Source organism: Vanellus vanellus, assembly GCF_965231255.1.
Source record: "Vanellus vanellus genome assembly, chromosome: 6".
NCBI lineage: Eukaryota > Metazoa > Chordata > Aves > Charadriiformes > Charadriidae > Vanellus > Vanellus vanellus.
The window spans coordinates 38524502-38548580 of record NC_138911.1 but is presented as its reverse complement, the minus strand read 5'-3'; the positions used below and the strand labels follow the sequence as shown (position 1 = coordinate 38548580).

The following is a 24079-nucleotide window of genomic DNA, read 5'->3' as shown; positions in this document are numbered from 1 at the left end:
TGTGGGCAAAAACTAAAGAAGGGAAGATTTAAACTCACTGCTGAATATCTGCAATACATAGGCCCAGTTCCTTTTTAAACGCAACATGAAGAAGTCCTTTGACCTTTGAGGTGACTGTTGATCTTTGCCTCGCCCCTGTCTGTTTTCACCTCTAATGTCAATGATGTTAATACAAAAGAAAGTCAGCAGACTTTCAGAAGACCGGTACTGTCTTTGCAATATTTCATAGGTGGCATTGCCGTTATTACATTAATTTATGCTACTGCTGCCAGGTAACAAGAGAGAAGAGTTTTGGCTTCAGTGAATACAATTGCAAAATTCCTGTTTTATCCTGGATGAGGTAACGCTTTGACTGAACTGCCTATTCACAGTTTCACAGGCAGTGATGCCAAAAGAAAGAAAGCTCTGCCAGTCTTCAAGTTCTGCCCTCTTTACACCCTCTCTAGCCAAGATTGCTTAGTGTTATAAAGAATTGCCATAATCACAGAAGCTGCAGACAGGAATAACTTACTGAAACCAAAACCCATGCAGGCCATACCTTACCATTAGGAAACTGTCTTTTGTAGGGTCATTTGGAGGGTTTTTGGTAGTCTTTAAGGGTTCTGTGCGGCTGGATTTCTACCATACTTATACAAGTTGGTCTTAGAAGTGAAAACAAATAGAGGACAGAGGGTTACAGTGAGTGTGTTTACTGGAGCTTTAACAGGAGCTATATATGATTGATATCGGTCTTAAAGATATTTAATCTACCCCGACACAGAATGTTTATTGAAGTACAAACAAAAGCAGCTGATTAGCAAGCAGTGAACAAGTAGCGTGTATTGTGCCTGTTTTAATTTAATTTCCTGTGAACGTCAGAATTATTTATTATTACTACATGAAATTCGCCAAAAGCAGGCGAGCCTCATCCTGTAAGGTGGATCCCCGCTCCTCCCAACTGATCAGCAGAAGGGCACAGGTTCCATATGGAGCTTCTTTCTGCACTGCTATACATTCTTCTGTTGACACGGGTACAACTCAGGGATACGGACATAACGAAAACTTAAAATGAACAAAAATAATTCAGAGTTTTTCCTTCTCTCACCAAAAATGCTGGCATTACAATCTATTTCTGCCATTCCTCTGTAAGGACAGGATACGGGGATCGATAGTTTGATGATCGCTCATGCTGACTGAGCATCCCTTCCATATAACGTGGCACCATCTAACACCGTAAGCTATTTTTTTTAAAGGTGCTTTCCACACTAAGTAGATAAAACAATGTCCTGGGAGCCCCTAAAGGGTCATTCCGAATGATTAGGAAGCTGATTTTTACATCTGTGCTGTCATTGGCTTCAGCAGGATGGAGACGGTATGAGGTGAGGCCACAGAATCCACTTATGTTTCCAAAATCAGGTCCCCATTATTGCTGCCGTTATTGCTTCACTGGATATGTGCAGGGGAGGAGTAATCTAATAGCTCATATTGAAAAGGAAAATGGTAACAAAAAGGAAGATCACATTTAGCCCAGTACATAAAAAATCACTTTCATATTACAACTACTATCTTTCCTTCACTTTTTAACCAAAAGATATTGTTACATTGCTTCGAGCAGGTTTTTAAATCCCTGAGCTAATAAAGCTCCATTGCTTCAGCTGCGGAGATCTGACATGCAGCGTGTACTTTGAAAAGATGCGTCGCAGGGGATCAGGTTCCTAACAGACTAAGAGTTCCGGTCCCAAAAGATGTGCCCCTGGTGTGCGGAACACTTAACCCTTCGACCAGTACCAACATGACTATTCACAAATTATTGATGTCCCTAAATCCCTGGCAGATTGCAGACAGTTCTTGTCTCCCTTGAAGCCAAAGCATATGGTCACTAATGAGATGGATTAAAAAATACATATACACATTCAAGGCTTTGCCACATGAATGTAAAGCCCCAGAAACGGTAGAAGGTGATTGAACTGGACTGAGCGCTGTTAAATACACGATTAGCCTCTTGTTATGGATCATTTCCATTGATCTATATACAGTTTCACAGCATAGTTTAATTAAAGCTGTCTGGAACAAGCCTCTGCCTTAAATGATCAGGCAGAGCAATGAAAAGGTGAAACATGAGGAACTGGAGACCCTCCCTCCCTTTGACGGGCTCTGTGGTTTACAACCATAGCAAGGAAGGAAAATGTGCTTTTTTAAAAAATTATCTGGTTTTACTGCTGTTTATGAGGCTTATGTGCCAGGGAAATCAGTTCAGGATTTTTCCTACATTTTCACTTAAGACAATATAAAATGATGTAGCAAAATACAAGATTTTAAAACAGACTCTGTACAATTGGCTTGCTTTATTTTAGTTAATACCTTCTTGTCCAAAATAAGCCCAGTAAACAAAAATATACCACTGGAATATAAAAGCGAGTCACTTTGCAAAATATGATTTTGTGCTGATTTTTTCTTGCAGCTGTGAAGATTTTAAAAGACAATAATGTCGACATTTTGCACAGTCCAATATGTGGCTTTTCATATGGTACCTTATGGTTTTCTTTGCTATTCTTGATGGCATTATTTCACATTGGTCATGTTGGTCATGGCCCTGTTAAGGGACAGGACTGTGTTTTCAAAATTGCTCTGCCCACAGCAAAAATGGAGGCAAAATCTTGTAAATAATTATGTTTCCATTTTGAAAACATATCAGCTAGATCTTCAAAAATACTCAGAGCCTACCAGTTCCAGGGAGAACTGGCCAAAGATATGTTACTCAACGCATTTATAAATTTCTTCCAAAATTATAAAATTTGAAGTCAGTCCTGATTTTTTTTTTTTCAAGTGGGAAACAGTCATACGCACAAAAAGAGGGAAATCAACAATAACTAAATTTAGGAGGACGGAAATGGAACTTGCTTTGGAAATCAACCCCTCCTCATTATTTATCCTGGTTATTACACTAATCTCCCTTGGCCCTTCTGGTTTTGAGTGAGGTACAGTCTGACTTTGGCTTACTTATAGTTTAAGTTTGATTACTTATAGTATCAAGATAGTGATGATTTGCATACTTCTAATGACGATCAGGGTGTAATTGAGTTTTGCTAAGAACTGGTGAAAAAGGGGAGTTCCCTGGCACTTTCTGGCAGACCAGATTAGGCAGGGATATTTATCTGAATATGAGTTAAACTACGGCACTGAATTGCAGGGAAAGTTGTTGCCACGATACATGAGACAAATGACCAATACAAATTTGGACAAGGCTGTGAAACTGCTTTAAACCTGTCATTACCTAAGCCAGTCTTTGAAACTATGACAATAAAAGAATTTGTGTTCTTTGCTACATAACTTTCAAAATCTAATCTATGTCGTGAAGATTTCTTAAGCTGTATCTAGATTTCTCTCCCTTCTTTCAACGTCAACGATTGACCAATGAGCTTTCTTGTTGCATAGTAAATACATAATAACATTTGTTTAAAAAAAAATTAAAAAGCAACTGGCATAATTTAGACTTCAAAAAAACCCCAAATCTACCATTTCAGGCTTTTTTGTAAAGTATACATAATCCAAAACAAAAAAAAAAAAAAAATGGAAATTACAGAGGGAGTTGAAGTTGCATTTGGAACTCAGGTCACTACAAACACATGCCTAGTGAGATGCCAAAACAGACACTCAGATCTGCACCAGTCTGTATTCGCGAAAAATTCTTTCACAGAAATGTATCTTCAAGGATTCATCACATCTCATTTCAGTTTGTCTTGCATTTATGGACCCACCTATACTGAAGGGCTTTTTGCTTCTTGCACCAAACCAGTTTTAGCTGTAACAATGAAAATGTCTTTTTCAAGTAATCATATAACAGATGAACATACAGGCTGGACTGGAAGCACTAAAGCCAATGTTAGCCATCCTTTTTCGGCTTGTCCCTAATACCAAAGAACCATTTCAGGTGATTGCAACGTCTTCTGTGAAGGTTATGTTTATTAGGATCCAGACTGATAGGACTCTGCCATTTTGGTCATAAAATACTGTGAGTTGTAGGCACAGATACATACATAATGGGGTAACATTTCACCCAGCAGACCATTCACCAAATGAAATCAAAGAATCATAGAATAGTTTGGGTCGGAAGGGACCTTTAAAGGGCATCTAGTCCAATTTCCTCTGCAGCGAGCAGGGACATCTTCAACCAGATCACGTTGCTCAGAGAGCCCTGTCCAACCTGACCTTCAATGTTTCCAGGGATGGGGCATCTACCACCTCTGTGGGCAACCTGGTCCAGAGTTTCACCACCCTCATCATAAAAAATTGCGTCCTTATATCTAGTCTGAATCTACCCTCTTTCAGTTTAAAACCGTTACCCCATGTTCTATCGCTACACTCCCTGATAAAGAGTCCCTCCCCATCTTTCCTGTAGGCCCCCTTTAGGTACTGGAAGGCAGCTATAAGGTCTCCCCGGAGCCTTCTTTTCTCCAAGCTGAAAAACCCCAACTCTCTCAGCCTTTCCTGACGGGAGAGGTACTCCAGCCCTCGGATCATCCTTGTGGCCCTCCTCTGGACCCGCTCCAACAGGTCCATGTCTGTCTTGTACCGAGACAAAAATCCACTCTCAGGGGAAGATTATAGTTTTATTACATTTTACTGCTAGCCCTGTTTGTGCAGTGGACTTCGTGTCCCTTTGGAATCTAACCTGAACCCCCCAAAAAACAGTTCAAGCAATGTTTTTATGCAGGCTATGGTGAAAATGTAATGGAAGTTGCTGTAGGCTTGGATGGGTACCTGCAGGAGGCTGAGCAACTCTTTCTACAGCTCAACAGAGGAAGAGGAAAATGAGCTGTGTTTCCCTGCGTGCCTTACTGAGAAATCCTGCTCTCAGGATCAGTGAGGCGAAGTTGTGAGTGTGCAAGGTAGCATCCGTGGACCTTACTGTTCATGGGAGATACAAGAAAGATGAGTGATTGGCTTATCTTAACCCAAACTAGTTCGTGAGGATGCCTGCACTCTGCACCACCAGCAGCAAGAGAAGTGGGACATCTGGCCACAAATGACCGGCTCTGAAGGAATCCAGAAGTTGCCTCTTGCCCTCCCGGCCTCACCAACCTCTCTGCTGTTCCTCTGCTTCGACGGGAGGGCGTGGGAAGGAAAGAGGCATCGCTTATAATCAGGGAGGACATTAACATTTACAGGAACCTCACTTTTCTAGAGCTGAGTCACTTGGCTGAGTAACTAAGGAAGTTTTTTTAGACTGTAGCTAATGCATTTTTTTAGCATCTGAAAGAAAATTAGTAGACAAAACAGTTATTTTTAGTGCTGGTTTCATTGTGGGCCTGTCAGCCTTGGCAATGCATCTCTTTTATCAAGCTGCCACGATACCTTGTTTTGTTTTCAGAGCAAAGTTTGATTAAAGACCAATTTCAGAGAAGTTACTCACTGTGGGCGTTAATTAGAGCTTTCTGGACTCTGCAGGGTTTAGCTTATGATCCATTTCACTTACTAAACCCTGTAATTCAAGTTACATGAAGATGGGAATGATCCAGCCCCTCTCTATTCTTCTGAAGGCTTCTGTTTAACTCAGTCATGAAAGAGCCTCTCTCCTTTCCTTCCCTAATATGGAATTCTAATTTCTGTCCTTTCCTAAACAAAATTAAAAATAATACTTCACATCTATGAAGAGTTTTCAAACTAATGAACTGAGACACATCCTTGGAGCTTCAGAATGGGGTAGGTACACTTTAGGAAGCCTTTCTTTCTAAATAATGTTTTCAGTGGTGCCCAAGTATACTACATATCTTAAAAAAAAAACAACAGGTAAACATCTATTTCCTTTCCTCTGCTTTTTTTTTTTTTTCTGGGACTAGAGTATTGTCATTCTGTAAGAGAAGGTCCCTGGCATTCTCCTCCTCTCCTCTTAGTAGCAGACAAGAAAAGCCTTTTGCCTTTCTGGAAGCAAAAGGCCAGCTACTAGCTCAAAAAATCTTAAAAAGGTGGTCGATGAAAAAACTGACTTAGTAGTACTTGTGGATAATAAGTAGCAGATCAATGCAGAATTTATAACATGATATAGTTAAAATTAGGAACTATGTAATAAAATGAATGAAATGAAAACACCATTGTACAAATTAAATTGTGCAAATACAAGCAGACAAAAAACCCCCATCCCAAAACAAAACCTGACTCAGCTACATTGGATATTTGAAACTAGGCTACACAAAACAAGAAACCGCAGACTAAAGAGAACAAATCCGTGAAGAAAAACATGACCTAAAATGGTCCCTCTCTGTTTTCTAGCAGTCAGCCTGCACAAGAGAACCGAAGCTGAATGAGGTTAAGATATTTAAGCAGAGCTCACGGATAGTACCATCTTAAAACGTCCTCTCCCAAGTATACATTCTCTCCTGAACTTCCTCCTAAATTATGAAACCTAAACTTCAGCTTAGTCGGAAAGCTGGTATGAACTCTTCCTAAAGCTGTACAGTGTGACAGACGCACCAGGAAGGCTGAGGAGGTAAGCAAATCAGGCAATCACAAGCACCAGATGAGGTTTGATACTGATAGTTATAAGAATTACAATTTCAATCCCAAATGCCATCCCTAAGACAATTACAGGCCACCTAACTCTGGGTATAGCTATGTTATCATGCACATCAACGGCAAGTTGCCGAAAGAAATGTGACTCTTTTAAAGACAAACAAATGTCGCCAAGCTCTTCTGCGCATTAGTTATGGCTGTTTCTCAGTAGAAAGAATTAAGATTTAGCTTCCATAATAATTCTTTCAAGCTGCCGGCTATAGCTTAGAAAATAGCAAAGCATGAAAACTCATCGCTTTGTGTTTTCCAGTGTTCCATTTTTAGTCATGTCCTATATACAGGTTGAGAATCGGCCTATACAAGGTTATAAATGTGCACTTTTGTTTAAAATGCCATTAACCTTCTGCACTAAATAAAGAAACATTTAAGCGTGCCCTTCCAGTACTCACAGTGAGGTCTAAAAATAATTTCAAAGAGAACGGAGGACTGAACTTTCTGAGTACAATCACTCAGGGAAGAACTTGGGCTTTTCCAAACCCATGACAGAGAGCAAAGATGACGAGCCTGTTTTCCCTGTGTGCTATCTTTCAACCCTGTAACGATCCAGTCTCTTTAAGGGGTGGATGGTTATTGAACTTGTATGCCAGCTGTGTTCAAAACCTCTGGGGAGGATGGGCTGTAATGACACCAGGCAGGGATGAGTTATGAATGGAGACAGATTATTGCAAACATATGAAACAGTGAGGACACATTTTTCAAGAGGCATCTAAGAATGCACTTCACAGTATGTGCAAGCACTTGTTTGCTCATATATTCATCTGAATGTGCCTATGCGGACAGATAGAACCGCAGGATTCACTAGAAGCTCACACACACGTTTTTTGTTGTATGCAAAATGAGATAAATGTGCATTTTCTTTATCTTTTTTTTTTTTTTAACCCAGATTAATTGAATACTTGGTGTGAAAATGATCAACTGCAACAGCACCTGTGCAGTAATTATGGAACTTGCTTTTTCACCCTTAGGTCACATTACAGCTACTGACTCTTGGCCCATAGTCCAAGAGCAGGAGATGGCGCAGATTTGCAAGCTGTAGGACAGTTGGTCGCTGTGCCTTCCAGGTAGGGTTGGGGACACTGGTGGGGCAGCGTGTGTGGGAAGCTCGGCTGTGCCTGCTGGTAATTCAAGAACTTTTATCTCCAGGGCCTGTCAATCTGGCACCTTTCACAAGTGTTAAATTCACTTAAGTATATTTTTTAAGAAGCTGTCATGAGACATACTGAAGCAAATATGTCCTTCAGTGGTTACACATGGACTCGGTTGTAACAATGTTTGTTAAGTGCTTTGACATCCCTAAATGATATGTTTGGTACAGCTTCCACATTTGTTCGTTTATTCAAGTCTGCTAAATAGTCTCTAAAACCAATGGGTTTAAGAAATATCTGATTGGACATACTGCATCCAAAAGGCTTGACCACGAAGAGATGTTTATATAACCAGTAGACATCACATATATCTGCTGGTGGGAGAATTTAGTCTACAAGTAACAGAAAAGGTTTCTAAAAGACTTTGTGGTAAGCATCTTTAGACCAGGTATGGAGAAGATCATGGAGTCCTTGCTTTATGTCAAGTAAGCTGTGATCATTTAAAATAATATTGATGCAATAAGCATTTTCAGCTCCTAGACCAGATTCTCGACTTCTGTAAATTGTAGCTATGCTAATTTACACCTGCCAAGGAGCTTGCACAGTAGATTACATATTTATATATAGTATCACGTGCAAACTAATGAGGTTATTTCTAGATGTTTACCAGCGTAAAGAGCTCTGAAACTTTAAATCAATCTGTGGCACTAATGTAAACAACTTACTGTAACAAAACCAGATAAAAGTGCACCAAACATGTTAAATACATTATTAGGTCGATGAAGATCATTCATATTGATCCAGGTCTGGCTTCACAGCACAGTTTAATCAAAGCTGCCTGGAAGAGGTAACAAAGAGTGGTCGTGGCATTCACTGCCTTTCATCCTGAGGTCACCGATTTAATCCTAGAATGAGTCTAAAAATGACTAATATTTCATTACTGCTGCATCTGACAACTTCTGCAAAATTAGCTGGAGCAAGCTAAAAAGAAGGGTAGGCCAGTATTTAGAAGTGGAACAAAACCCAGCTTGTTTTAACGGGGAAATCATGCTGATGGAGGTTACTGATGATCCACCCAGCAGTCTGTGGGCTCTTGATAGCCACACAACTACCTCCCCTTGATCTGGCAGATTTACATTAATTGGATTTTTATCCTGTATGGCAGAGACCCAAGATATCAGTACCTTCTTATTCCCTACAGTCAAGGAAGAAAAGGAGAGAGATGAAAGTCTTTTGTTCCTCTTCATGGCCTCCAAGGATGACAAATAAATCTCGGTGCTATTGCTTCCTGTGTAATGTTAGCTCAAAGTTTGTTACAGATTTGGGAACAGGAGACCGGGAGAGTCATTCAACTGTGTCAACCAACAGCAAAATGAAAGAAAAAGGCTCTGAAACTTGGCCACATAGTGATGTGAGCTGCAAGTCATTTTTTCTCTAACTTGAAGTTATTAACAGCATAATTTATAAAAGCCTTCAGCAAAACTTCATGTCATTTTGTCAGGCACTAAATAAACACTAAATAACAGACAAGGTCATAGAATCATAGAATTGTCTAGGTTGGGAGAGACCCTTGGGATCATTGAGTCCAACCATCTACCCTACTCTACAAAGTTCTCCCATACACCATATCCCCCAATACCACATCTAAATGTCTCTTAAACACATCCAGGGATGGTGACTCAACCACCTCCCTGGGCAGTCTATTCCAATGCCCGACCACTCTTTCTGTGAAAAATTCTTTCCTAATGTTCAGTCTAAATCTACCCTGTTGGAGCTTGAAGCCATTCCCTCACAAAAAAATAGGGAGCTGAAAAAGGAAAGTAGCAGAGGTAGGTAACTGAGTCATAGAAAACTGTGCCAAAATTACATTATTTGTTATGGTAATTTGTGTAAAAGACAACAACTGACCCCAAATTCTGACCCACCTCTTCTTCCTCTCGCTCTCACACCACAGCGAGCACACTCACAAACAACAATACGGTGGCCAAGAACGGAATCATCCTTGTGCTCGCACTGCCTTGGGATCTCTGGAAGTTAAAATCACAGTCCCAGAGAAGCACTGCTGCACGTGTTCCCCCTGCTCTGCTGTCAAACAGCTTCACTGCTTGCAGGCCTCTGCCGTTCTTCCACCAACACCAACAGCTGGGGTGGTTTACAGGTTATTTGAAAATCACTTGTGGGCTTTCTGCCAAAATAGTCTGTCATATCTGTCAAGGGGCTGTACAGCCAGCTGTCTTATGATTGCTTAATAAACATTACTATGTATTTTACACCACAGTGTATCACAAAAGACTGCAACGAAGTTAAATTATTACACAATGGTATATAAAAAGAGAGTGTTTCATCACCAAAATATGTGGGCCTAAACACCTGTTTTTTAAAAAACCTTTGGGGAAGGCCTTTTGGAATGAGAAAAATCTCACTGCCTTCCATAACTCTTGCATATTTTGTGATTTATAGCCGTGTGGATGACAGGTACAGGGCACAAGATAGCCCAGCAGTGAGTGGAAAAGCTGCCCAGATCTGGCCTGTGGCTTAGGGCTTCCAGGTTCCCCCAGGTGGGCCAGCAGCCACAGGTGACCTGTCAGTTAGCAGCACCTCTGCTTGAACACTGGGTCTTTCAACAGGAATTGCTACTGCTACAGCCTTCAAGCCACGTTTCCACCAAAACCTATGTTACCTCAAAGAGATACTGGATTAATGAAATTGAAAATGCTCAGAAGGAAAATGGATGTGACGCTTTAACCACTTTTAAGAAACATGAAGTGCAAGTGATGGAAGGGTGACCTTTATCTTTCCCACAAACAGAAGGCCAACCTATAAGGCACAGCAAAACATGCTTTTGATTTATCCTTGTGCCTCCTTCTGTTTTAAAGATGTGATCTGTGGTATGAGATCTGGTTTTAACAATGCTGCAGTACTGCTAGAGGGAAATAAATTGTTCAGGAAGAGATGTCAGTTTTAAAGTAAAGCAAAGATGCCCACACAGCCCTCTCTTTGGTCAACACTGATACTTTATGCCATGGGCCTTAACTTGTCAGGGAATATCATACCCGCTGCACTGCAGAACACGGTAGTGAGAAGGACAGGCTACAGAAAGCCATCAACATCTGTCCACAGAGAGCCACTCTTCTCCTGGAACATCATCTCTGGAGTAGTGGTACCAGTATTTTCTATGCTACATTAGCTGGATGAGTAGGTGGGTTTTTTTTTAAAAGGCTTCTCTTGCAAGGTAGTTTTCCAATTAAACCACTGCTAGGAAGATTCATCAGAATCAGGCCATCACCTCTTTTTCTCTTTTGCAGAAAGCACATGTTGATAGAAAGGAAGGCAACAAAATACACACAGCCTAGCTGAGTTTTTGCCAAATCACTTTGCAGGGCAAAGAAAACTCAACTACAACCTGTCACAAGAACACTTAGGACCATTAAAGCTCTAAAAACTCTGGTAAGACAAAAGGTGAAACATGAAGATGCTAAAGAGTGGTTATTGTTGTTATTATTGTTGTTGTTGTTATGATTATATCATCATCATCATCATCATTATCATCTAATCAGTTTCATTTCTGACTTACCAAGAGCAAAGAGGCAGAAGGAAAAAAAAACCTGGATCTTATAATGTATAGCCAGAACTTCATGCTAAATATATTTGTGTCCTCCCGCAAATGCGTCCGTTTGTAATTTTAGCATCTACTTTAGGTAAATCTACCATTTTCAAATGCTGCTAACATTAATACTGCCAGATCCAAAGTTACTGACACATCTCTTTTTAGTAAAGCATAGCACAAAAGAATAAAATAATCTACTTGCTTAAAATATAAAAGTTGGTTATTTATTCCTCCAGAATTCTAGCTTTCTCTCAGGGGAAATCTGGAAGTTTTAAATTCATTGATCCTTTGCTTTGCCACTACTCTTCTCTCCTTTGACCTTTTAGATATTTTTTGTTTGCTGTCACATTTTTGATGATTTGTTTTTAAATTATAAATCTGATTTTAGCTTCATTTTTCTTAAACCACTTGCCACAATCCTTTAGAAAAATCTACTCGCAGTTTCATTCTTAAGGCCAACCAAAGATTTACAATATGCTAAACTGGGCAAAATTTCTGTGGTAATCAGCACAATATATTTTATACTCGATCATAGTAATTTTTTCTGGCTCCACGTCGATATAATTTTTTCTGCTTTTTACAATGGTTTACAACTTAAATAATTTAATACAACAGTTGTTATATTTTTATTACAAGCTTATAAAACTTGTACCATAAGTCTCTTCCATGCACTATATTAAACAAAGAAATGACAGAGAAGAAGGGGAACTGATGATTACTAAAACTGTAATTCAGTCTCCAAGTTCTGAACGTGTCATAAAGCACTGCTGGTTCACTTGTCAGTGTTCCTCAAATGAACCACCTCTTCATATTCAGTTCTCCTTACCTGTTATTTTAATGTTGATATAGGAAAAGCAGTGACGATTTCACGTTTCAGTCGACGCACTGATGAAGTGGTGGTCGAGGGGAGAGGACCCAGCATAAAGAACCAAGGGGCAGAAATACCATTGCCAGCTCTGCCACTGAGTTCCTGAAAGTCCTTGGGCAACTTCTTTTGGCTTCAACAATACATACAGAGCTATGCTTTGTGTAATTCTGCAAGGGCTCCCAGTGCTGTGAAGACAGGTGTCTCCTTAAGTCTCAGGCGGGACCTTTGTGTCTGATTTTTGTGTTTCTGAGCAAGTGCAATTCTTGATGCTTCGTAAAATCAGTCTCTGAATTTCATACTTCTGTTTTTTAGAACAGAAAAAATACTTTCCTGCCTTTGTGAAATGCTTTGATATCGCCTGATGAAAAATTATTACTGTAAAAGACGCTGCTTCAATGCATCCCTCAGTAAGAGTCTTTTAAACTGTTTTACATTACAGACCCACTTTACACACTTTTACAGACACAGTTCTGTCCGCATCTACAAAATAGGTCACTGTATATCCACAAGAACAAACAAGTCTGCTACTTCTAAAACTCATTTCTTGATAACATACATAAAAATAACAAATATTGATCTAAATTCATGTCAGAAGTAAATTCTACTGACTTGGAAATGCTACATTCATTTCTTTTTCTGGAGAAATTATTCATATTTTTGAAACTTAGGATAAAAACTTCAACTAGTTGTGGTACAGATTTTTCATCACCCACTGCAGTAAACTATTTTTGCACAAAATGTACCATAGAAACCCTTTTCCTCTATGCTGAGACATTTAATAGAATAGAAGGCATCACATACACCTTACAGAGGTAAAACATTACAGTTTCTAAGGCCAGCCTTGATAAACACTCCAGAATATATTTCTGATGGCTTGGCCAAAAAAAAATGCATAATTAATTCCTGGAAATCACTTAACTGTGTAGTCTTAATGTTGCTAACACAAAGGCTCTTTGCCTAGATGATTAAGATTTCTTAGTAGAAATCAGCTTGTGAATCCTAAGTGATCAGCATAGTCAGCTGAGAAATAAACTTACAAATTTTTCTATTTGTCCAAAAATATGGTAAGGGTGCACATATATGAAGATTAGTTTCTGAACTGTGTTGCTACGATTGCAGCTCTTGCCTATGGAGATCACTGATTTTGTAGGGTGAAGGACCACAGATGCCTGCATATTCTCTGAGATCTTTTTTTTTTTTTATCCGATACTTGAATCACGCAATGCCAAAATGAATTACGGAAATAGACCCAGCATTGGACGCCAACTTTATGCAGCAAGATTTATTTCCCCAAAATATAAAGCAAAAAATAAAACCTGGAAGACCAGTATGCTTACGCACTTGAGTACCTAGAGGACAGTAACTCGAGTTATTTTGACAGCTACCTTTCTCCTCCTCAGTAAGTATTTTAGGTATGGTGTTTACCTTTGTATGGTTGTAACTATGAAAATAATTAGATCAAGCCATCTGTATTAGATGGTGGATTTTAAGAACAATATTAAGCTCCCCCAGTCCAGAGATGGTTGCACGCTTGATCAGTTCAATTACATTTGATAACTGATCAAAAATGTGCTGCGTGTAGTGTTGTAATTTGTTTATTGCCTATCAAACCTGAAATCTACCAGCCAGAATATTGTTTCCAATAGAATGAAACAAACTGTGAATCTTCTTCTGTAACCCTTTACAAAGGATTCAGTAAGGGTGGGCATATTAGGAAGAAATCATTTGGAAGGCAGGGAAAACTTCTAAGTAATAAACAAGAAAGCATCCTTGTAATTTTAATCACTAACTCCTTAACGCCAGCCTAAACAGATAAATCAAGATCACAGAATGTCTAAAGAACGAGCTAGTTTCCATATGGAAATGTCTAGAAGTCATCCATTACTATGGCTGCTTTTCCATATAGCAGACACTGAAATCAATATGCTGCACTGGTTCAGTAAATTTGTCTCTTAACAAGTTAATAAAACAGTGATCCCCACATAGTCTTTCCATCAAACTTTCATAGAAAAAAATGAGAATATTAAATGCACTAAGATAGGGAAGATCTGCTCCATTTGCTCTGCAATGATAATCTTTTACAAAAGAGGATTTTTATTATTAATTCTTCGCCTTCTGGGGATATTATAATTTCCTAGAATGTAAAAATGCCTTAAGCACAGCAATTTGCTGAGCTAGACTGAATTTCAGGATGTTTCAAATGAGCTGATAAACAACTGCATAATTAGCAATTATTAGATCAAGACTGTACATTACAGATAGATGAATGAAGCAGCCAATGGACGAGCAAGTTGCAGATACTGTTTTTAAAACTATGAGTCAGTGTTATGCTTTGACGTGCATCACAACTTTTCTTTTAAAGAATTAAATACCCTACTGCTTATTTTTTCTTTAGAAATGCAGATTATTCTATCAACCAAATCCTCGGGGTCTTAATCATTGGACACATCCTTCTGTGTATGAATAATAAGGAGTTTACAGGCTGAGTATAACTCATGTGCTAAAAGTGATTAGACTGAATTATGTTTTTTTTTTCAATTAAATAGTTACAAATCAATTGTATGGGCATGTTAAACTCAAGACCTAGTATATTTTTTAAGCCTCGAATTCTGCAGCTCCTTAATGAAATATATTATTTTACCTCGCAAAATAATGTAATCAGATATACTACAAAAAAGTCAAGTGTAAAATTAATGTAATTTATACTACCACCACATTTTCAGGCACTGGGTATTTGTTATATATATATATATATAATTTTGTCAAGCAGTCAGAGAATGGCTGGGAAATGCGGCAGCCAGATGAGAGAGACAACACTAAGGCTGTTTGAGATGCAGAATAAAGTTACTAGTTGAGATTTTCTCTAAAAGAACCAGTTAGTAGGAACAGTTAGTAGGGCTGATATCTATAGTGACAGCTTGAGGTTTCAGCACAGATCTAGCAAAAATGATACATCCATTGAAACGAATGGCACAATTCACAATATTCACAATTACTGTTTTATTTCTGACTTGATTGCATCTAGGAGGACTACTTTACAAGAATTTACAGTGATTCATTAATATTAGTCATAAGTGTTATAAACATCACTTCTGAAAAATGAAAATTCAAATTCAAAACCACTGGTTTGCACCAAGTTTTAATTTTAGGATGGAATTATTCTCGTGTAATTTAATGGTTTAAAAGCTAGACATCTAATGAAAACCAGCCCTCTCTTCCAAAAGATTATCAATCCCATTGTAAAATACACTATAGGATGAAGGGTCCCTTGGAGGTGTCTGTCGTACAACATAAAGAACCTAGGTCATTAGGTTAAACAAAACAGTTAACTTCTTTTAGGCAGTTAGACAAAATTGATCTTATCCTAGCTGTCCAGGCAACTGTGAATTGCAACACTCTTGCTTATAATAGCGACACAGAATTTAAATGAACCTCTGGTTAATTGAGTTATTACTGCAGACAACTTCATTGCATAGTCCCTTACATTAAATAATCAGCTAGTCCTTCCAATTCCAAATTTTTCTGGAATGGAATTCCAGTCTTGGAACACCAGCTTCAAGGGGAAATTTAATCAATGTTCATAAAAGACAATAAAGCTAAAATGTAACACTTGTAACAGCAGAACTATTTAGACATACTTTATTTAGAGATATATTACAATCTCTTTGTCTTGTAAACTTTTCCTTGTCACTCCCATGGCTCAGAAGAGTTTAATTTTAAAAAGCTGCAGAATACAGAAGTTTTCCATTCGGCGATTCTATCTTGGAAGAAGTTTTAAAGGAAACAGATTAGCTGCTTAGAAGCAGTTATAATCTGAAAAGAACAATATAAACTGGAGGCTTCTTACTTATATCTGCTACTTTGTAGTCTGCATTTCCTCTTATCTTTGCAACTGTGAGAGCATTTGAAGACCCTTATAAAAGTGATTGGTCTTCACATTTATCATGGCTGCAGGGCTAAATTTAGACTTTAGGCCAAGCTTAATTTTAAGTGTTGAAAACAAAGAAGCGTTGCCTGACAGGTTAATTAAAATAAAGGAAGCTATTTAAATCTGCCCAAGGATATGCATGTCAGTGGTTGTCTCAGTGGTGACATTTGAAGGGCAGCGTGTAGATGAGTCAAATGGATGCACCGTTTTTTATGCAGCAAGAACACCATATGCACACTGTTAGGTAAACTATACGCACATACTTTTAGCCCTAAAGAACCAAATGTAGCTAAGACTAATATTTGTTCTGCTCTAGCTAATGGTCACAAAGTAAACCTTCATCTGCTTTTGTGAAAGTAAGAGGTGCTAATCCAGTGATGTATTTCCCTACATTTATAGGATTACTGGCACAGAATCCTTATAAAGCATCATGGATCTGGGAGGTGGAGAAAAGATTTTGGTGGAACAGGTCGCCAGTTCTTGTATCCTGGGGTTCAGCTAAAGAGTTTTCAATAATTGCATGCAGTAGCAGCATGACTGCAGAAGGTAATGCTTGTAGCCTACAGGGATGTCATCGGAGAGTGTTGAAGAAAAGCCATTCATATAGCAAACTCCCGAATCTCCGGATTGGGGACACTTGTAGGTGGATCGCTATGATCTGCATGGTTTAGACAGCCCTCTTCTTCCACACATACTGTCTTCTATAGGTATGGGATACTATGTTGCTAATTTTAATACTGGACTTGTTAATCTGTTTTAGGCAAACACTAATCGATACAAGAAACGCAAAAAGTATTTTAAATTTGGAACTAAATTAAAGAATATAATTCTGACTTCATTCTGAGTCAACGGTAAAACTAGTAATTTCGATAAGGTCATCACGTCCCCAACCCATGTGATAATGTTTCAACAAGCCCTGAAGAAAACAAACATACCTGATACAAATGGGAGTCTGGCCTAAGTGATCTGCTAGTTTGCCCAGCCCAAAACCCTCCCCAAAACTGCCCAAAAGTGCTGCAGAGAGGAACTGCACAGGACAGTATGCAGAATGCTGACAACTGGGAATGTTTTCTGGCACTATACCAACTGCTACATGTAGCTGTAATTACCTACAAAAAAAGAGACTATATTGGCTGGTGGGACCTCCCATAGCCACCTATGTTCAGAGACCCAAACAGGACCACCCAGCTGGCAGACTTTGTTTTTCCTGCTGACTTGGTTCAAGCTTGTTTAAGCATCAATTTAAAACAGGTCTTTCGGTCCTGACAGTTCTCTGTCGTCTTTTGAATCAATGAAAATATCTTCTAGATAAAGTCAGCCAGCCAGAGCATAGCAAGGCAAAGCTACCCTGCCTCAAGAGAACTCAAGGAAAGGCATCACTGCTGTTAAAGGAAATCCATGATAATTTTGCAGAAAGGCCCAATATTAACTCTTCATTTGTTATGAGCATCAAAAAAGAAATTATCACTTGCTTGTATACATTGTCAGACATAAAAAATGCCTGAATGCTGACGATTATGTGCCTTCTTAATAATTTGGATTTACTACATGGTAAGAATTAAGTGTTTTTAGCAAGAACCATTCTGAGATTGAGTAGCTTTTCATTTTTTCTTCCAGTACTTGTAAAATGTGCATGTTACCCTCACCTAATACCTATGACTGGCACACTTTTCACATTGCTAGCTTTAGCCTATTGTGTTAAGAAAAAAATATCAGAGAATATACTCTATCATAGAGAAAGATACAGTTTGGCATCTGTCTATACTATACTATGTTTGACACATCTGTCCTAGGAAGGATAACGGAAGCATGACTTCAATATTAATTCTGACAATAAGAAATAAGACTTAAGTGTATGCAATACAGTCACATCACTGACTCTTGATAATGCTCCACCGGCTATGCTACTGTTATTAGGAATTCTTAGAGCACAGCCTATATAATTCCACTTTACCAGTACTATTTCATGGGTTTGACTACAGGTCATGTGCATACATTGCTGGTGCTTTACTTGCAAAATCAGTCTTATATATGCAGTGTTTCAAAAGTCTGGCCTAAAGCCACAGTATTCTCAAAAATGCTTAATTTTTAAGCTTCGGTCTTTGTCACAGCCACTAAAACCTTTTTAATAAGCAGGACATAATTCTCTCATAGTAAGAGTAGACTACATACCTCTGTTTATATATAGAATCATTGTTTATATATAGAATCATTTACTTACATGATATTGAAGTTCCAGTTACCGTGTGACAGGTTGATATCTACCACTTTGAGCATGGCTCTACACGTATTTTGTAAGCCAAGACTTTTATTGCTCAATAGTATGTCAGATCAGTAGAATAAAATATTTTTTCCAGCAAACACATTGTTAGAAAACAAACTAAACTACTGAATCCAAGTTGTCAAAAGAAAATGAAATACACCTCCTGTGTGGTCCATGGCACCACACGTCAAAACAGTAAAAATGGCACTTTTGCAGGACAAGTCGATGCGTTTAATTTCTGTACCAGTTGCTTTTCAGTTCACTGTTCTAACATTACTGCAGTATATTTTTAGAGGCGACATTTTGGGAAGGATACTGTGATTTGGTGGAGGCACAGTTCATTAATACTTTCAAATTCTTAAGTTTCAAAAAAGAAGGCAACTTCTCAGGAAACTACCACTACTTAAAAGTGGCCATTATACATTGAATTTGTCCTATTCTGGCCTTCTCTCTTCAACTATATGCAATGTTCAACGCAATTTCTCATCTCTCATAAGCATTTCTTGACTTAGATCCTGATCACCATTTCTCTCCGAACAGAGTAGACTCTCTTGTGAGGAATAATAAGCCGTATTATTTTTGGAACCACTTTAATTAAATTAGGTACTAGCCAGAATTCTCTGAAGGTGATAAGTAGATGAAAAGAAGGGAGGAATATTATGCTCAAGAAATTTTTTTTTTTCAAGAAAGCATTTGCCTCCCTGAGCGACTTTGTGTAAATCAGTATCAATATATTGTGTAAAAGACTATTTTATGATCGTATGACAGTTCGCTATATGGACTTTACTGGTTATAACAGTTTGTAAGTTTCCTTACAAACATTAAGGAAAATAAAAGTACTTTCTTTCTCAGGCTTTTTTAAAGACACTGGTTACTCTGAGACCAATTTCTTCTCGTTGATTACAAATTATCCTATTTTGCCACTAACTCATTTCCTTGTCTTCTATGTCTCAGTGCATTCTCATTTCCCACTGGACAGACTATTATTTGAAGGAGGAGAAAGCTCAGTTTAATCATAAAAAAATGAAGCAAATCAGAGTAGAGATAGTGAATAGCCAAAGCCAATTCCCCAAACTTAACTGTTCATCTAAACTTTTAATTACTAATTCACAAATTATTAGTAAGTTTACTACTTACTGAGCAAAATTGATTCGTGCTAACCTTTAAAGCTATCAGTAATGTTTAATCGCAAATATGAATGCTCTAAATCCAAAACACAGTTAAAAATTTTAACAGCCAATCTTTCTTCATCCTAATCTGTGGCCACAATGTAAATGAAAATATATTTCATTGAGCTGTATCCACAAGTAACAGTGAAATTTGCTACCACCAGATAAAATGCTACCTATATAATGTCAATACAAAGGAACCAAGCCAAGAAAACAGAATGATGATGATAAAACCTAAGCTTAGTGCATTTCAGAACAGCCAGTACATTTTTTTTCTTTAAAGCAAAAAGAATTCAAAGGTGTTAAGGTCTGATTAAGAAATATAAGCTTGCAGCAAATTAGCTTAATTTATTAGCTTATATAAACTGTATATAGCAAAAAAAGTAATGCGATTAGATCTGAAAGACCTGGTAGTGTAAATATCTCACTATTTTCTTTAAAAGCTGGTCTGACCTGATGAAAATCCCGACTCCATTAAAGTCAAAGGGAGTTTTGCCACTGATTTAAGCGGAGCCAGGATTTCATAAACTGTGTGTTCATTTACATCTGTTTACATCGTCTGGTTTCTATGTCTTCTAGCATTTTGGAATCTGCGCTCCTGTGCAGAAGGAGAGTAGGCTGGAGCAAATACTTGGCTAGAATTCAGGAGACAAAGGTTCAATTTCTGTCACAAGCTTACTGAGAAAACCTGAATAAGTCACCACCTCCTTCTCTTGTGTCCAGGTTCCTTCTCAGCAAAATTCAGGTGATGACACTGAACTCCTTTCTAAGGTCCCCTGAGATCAAACCATAAAAAGTGCTATAGCTAGGTTGTAGGTTTTTTTATTTTTCATCACTAAAAACAGTTTACTAAATTCCAACAAGACACCAGTGTGATATCCCTGAAGGCACAAGATGAAAAACATAACCGGGAATTTTAGAACCTTCTTTTGTTTGATGAGAATGTGCAAGAAAGAAAAACTAGCTTTTAAGTTGGTAATAGTGGCAGCTATTTAAAACATTCTGTATGTAAACACATGACTACTAAGGAAACAGTTGAGGAATAAAAGTGGAAGCCCGTAATACAATTAACATGCTTATTAAGAAAAAGTCAGAACAGTGGAATCTCTACTTCCAGGTAATTCTTTGTTACAGTAGGTTGTATATTACCCTGGAAATGTCACTAATGCTGCATTTCATGAATTTTCAACAAGCTCTGCATGGACAGAACACGGAGCAAGATGACAGTCTGTCTTTAATCGCTAACAGTTTGAACTTGCTCCGGTAGTTATAATTTTTTTGGTCCGCAGCCTGCAGAATGGCTGTAAACTATCCGGCCTTTCATTTTAGCTTCAATCTCGCAATGAAATCTGTGTGAAAGGTTCCCTGTGGCTACAACTTCTAACCGCTTCAGCAGAAGGTCATGCTTATGCTTTTAGGGACAATAAAAGGTTTTAGCAAATTTTAGCTAAATTCTGTTTCTTTCCTATTCATTACTTGACTTTTTTATGAGTTTTATCTAACAAAAAATCTGTGATCCATGAAGAAGGCAAGCAACAACAATCACAGTCAAACAGCTCTAAGTCAACCTAGCGAACTAGTCAGCTCCAGTTCACAACTACAGGATGAAGCCTGGGGGTTGATCAAGAAAGTTACCTCAAACACCAGATTAAAACACCCGTAGGAGCTTTAAGATCATGAAACAGATTAATGAAGCTAATGCAATTAATTCCAAACATGCCAAAATATTTAGCCTTTAGGAGGAGATAAAGATTCATGTCTGGTCAAAGAGCGTTTAACAAACGAGCTAACAAGGAATTGTCACTTTGCAAATTTAACACTACTTGTAAAACCAACAAGTATTGCTGCAGGAACACCAGCAGCTGTTTTACAAAATATCGGCTAAGGATTACAGTGTGTCTGCAAGTCTGTTTTTTTAGTAAAGGTGAACAATTTGGGGGAAGGGTTGTTCCGTGAGAACTGTATTGAGAGCTCTGATGTTGAATCTGATCATTTCAAATGCCAAATGTACTTGTCCCTAATTTCCAGTCTTGCAATTTAACTTGCAATTATATGAAAATCAAGCAGAGTTGTTTCATTCTTATCCAATCTAGCCTTTGCAAGAAAACTATGCATCTGCCATTAGTTCCCTGCGAGGCAGCGGATGGCAGAATAATAGACAAGAAACAGCCTCTGAAGTACAAGATCAGCAGTACAGGGCCAAAATTTGTTTTCCATTAGATGAAACGGTCTCTCCAAAACAGAATTCTGGTATATTAAAAAAATGAGTTTGGAGAACCCTGAACGGCTATTGCCAGTGCTGTTCCTATTCTGCGAATAGACAGAACACTCCAAATGCTAGACATTGCAAGCTAAGAAGAAGCCAAGATGAGTTTGCAGAGCTGCAATCAGATGCAAATAACATTTTGCATGGAAACTGAAGTATAACATCTTTCAGACAGAATTCATAACACTAGAAACGTAAAATGGTCTCTAAAATCACTGAGCATGAATCTAACTTTAGAAGAAAACACCTGAAATTTCTTAAAACTTCAGAAAGTGTCAACAGCCTGCTTAGCTAAATAATGAACACATGAAAAAGCCACAAAACATAAAGCAGTTCAGCAAGACAAAGGTAAAAAGAAAAGCTTAATGCTTAAGCTAAATATAACCACAAAGGGCTTGCATTTACCTACATATAAACTGTAGTTAAAACAGCATGAAGGAAAAGCACTCTGAACTTCAAAATGTCTTCTCTATTCTAAGATTATATTAGGATCAATCGACTGACGAGAGGAAAATTTTCTTGGCAGAGCCAGGAGCCAGAGGAGGTGCACCTATATATGTGTATATATATATATATATATGAGTATGTATATATACTTTTTTAAACTGTAAGAATGTTCCTACCCCTTCATGTCTAGTCTAATATTCCAAGCTGGGATAAATCAAACTGACTCAGAAAATTATAACGAAAAGAAATATAATATAACAATTTGGGCATCTTTTAAAATACCAGATTTTATATATATATATATTTTTTCCCCGTAGAGTTATTAAAAATGAAAGTTCTACAGGTAATAACAAGTAAAGTGCTTAAATAATATTTCAGATTTAGTAATAACCATATGTGAAAGCTGTACATTTTAAGTTTGTAAATGTTATTTTACTGCAGTGTCATAATGAACTTAAAGTAGATGAGAAGCTTTGTATTAGAAAAACTGGATTATTGAAAGTGAAGAATTCACTGCAGGTTATCTTAGGTTTTTAAAAGGAAGGAAATGATACAGTCTAAATCAAGTTTCTCTTGAGCATCTACTCTTACTGGCATACTTTATCTCTGCACCCTGTTGGGTAACTAAATGTCAGCATTCACTTAATTTCCCTTCTGATTTAAGGTATCAATCACAGTCCTCTCATTACTGGAGACTTAGTTCTTCAGGACTGTGAAAATATGTTGTAGGATTTTTATTGTTTCCCTCATAGTCTTTACATGGGGCCACTTTTAGCAGGATAATTTTAGACAGAAGCTTCAGTTCAGAAAAGTGGACACACGTTTTTATGGGTGGATTAGGTACGTGCATATGTATTGAACTGGTGCCACATCTGTTAGTGCAGTTTTCTTAAACACATTAATTTATATATCTCCAATATAAATACTACTTCAAATTGGTCAATTTGCATGATGCACACGTACATAAAGAATCTGTAATTCACGTACATAAAGAATCTGTACATGTTACTGTCATATTTTGCCCTTTCTTTGAAAGCTTTTTCCCTGTTGATGCCAGTATAATCTAATAAAGGATAGCATGGTATTTCCTACAGCTCCTGAATACTTTCTGAAGTGTTCGATTTCATTTTTTATTCTGAAAGGCTTTCTGAAAAATACGCAATAATAATTCATAGCTATTTTGTATCCTAGAGACGTGACCAGGATTTACATTACAAACCACATTATCTGTGTTTTGCAGTAACTAAAACGTAAGTATTTATAATCAGACCATCCTGCTGTTCTTAATTGATAACATGAGGTTTACTGTAGGAACCAGAAACAATAGTATTATTTCTCAGTTGATTTCATATAAAGAGTTATCACTGCCATAGGTCAAATTTGTGTACCATGAAGTGAATGTACAGAGGCTGCTTCATGTTCTATTTTCAAACTAAAAGGTGACGTGTCACCAAGAATCCAGATAAAAAGTATTGCATTGCTTTCCTCCTCCTCGCTCCTATTTTGCCAAATTTTAAAATGTACATAACAATATCATGGAATCAAGATGAAAGGAGGACATTGTCTCCAGGGCAAAGCCCTGAGTACACCCCCCCAAGTCCTGTGTAGGACTGTTTTTATAAGGAGAGGAAAGAGAACACCATCTGAAAAACATTAATAAATAAAAGATAATTTAAACTCATGAAGAGTTTTTGGTGCTTAAGCATAACATACTTAGGAAGCGGTGAGTTTTCCAGAGAATCTGGTGATCTTGCACAAAACGTGTTAAAGTCATGGACAAACCGCACAAGGTCAGAGGGGACAACAATCTAAGCATACTCCGACAACGGCAGCGACCATTTCAAATGGCATTGAGATGTTCTCTGTAATTGAAAACCGGCCCATTATTACAAATTAA

At 37.9% G+C, this 24079-nt stretch overlaps 1 protein-coding gene across 1 annotated transcript in view; it reads right to left on the bottom strand.

Annotated features, from left to right (window-relative positions):
* DPH6 (diphthamine biosynthesis 6) overlaps positions 1-24079 on the bottom strand; it is a 213376-nt gene that overhangs the window by 1038 nt on the left and 188259 nt on the right. The gene's annotated exons all lie outside the window — the stretch shown is intronic.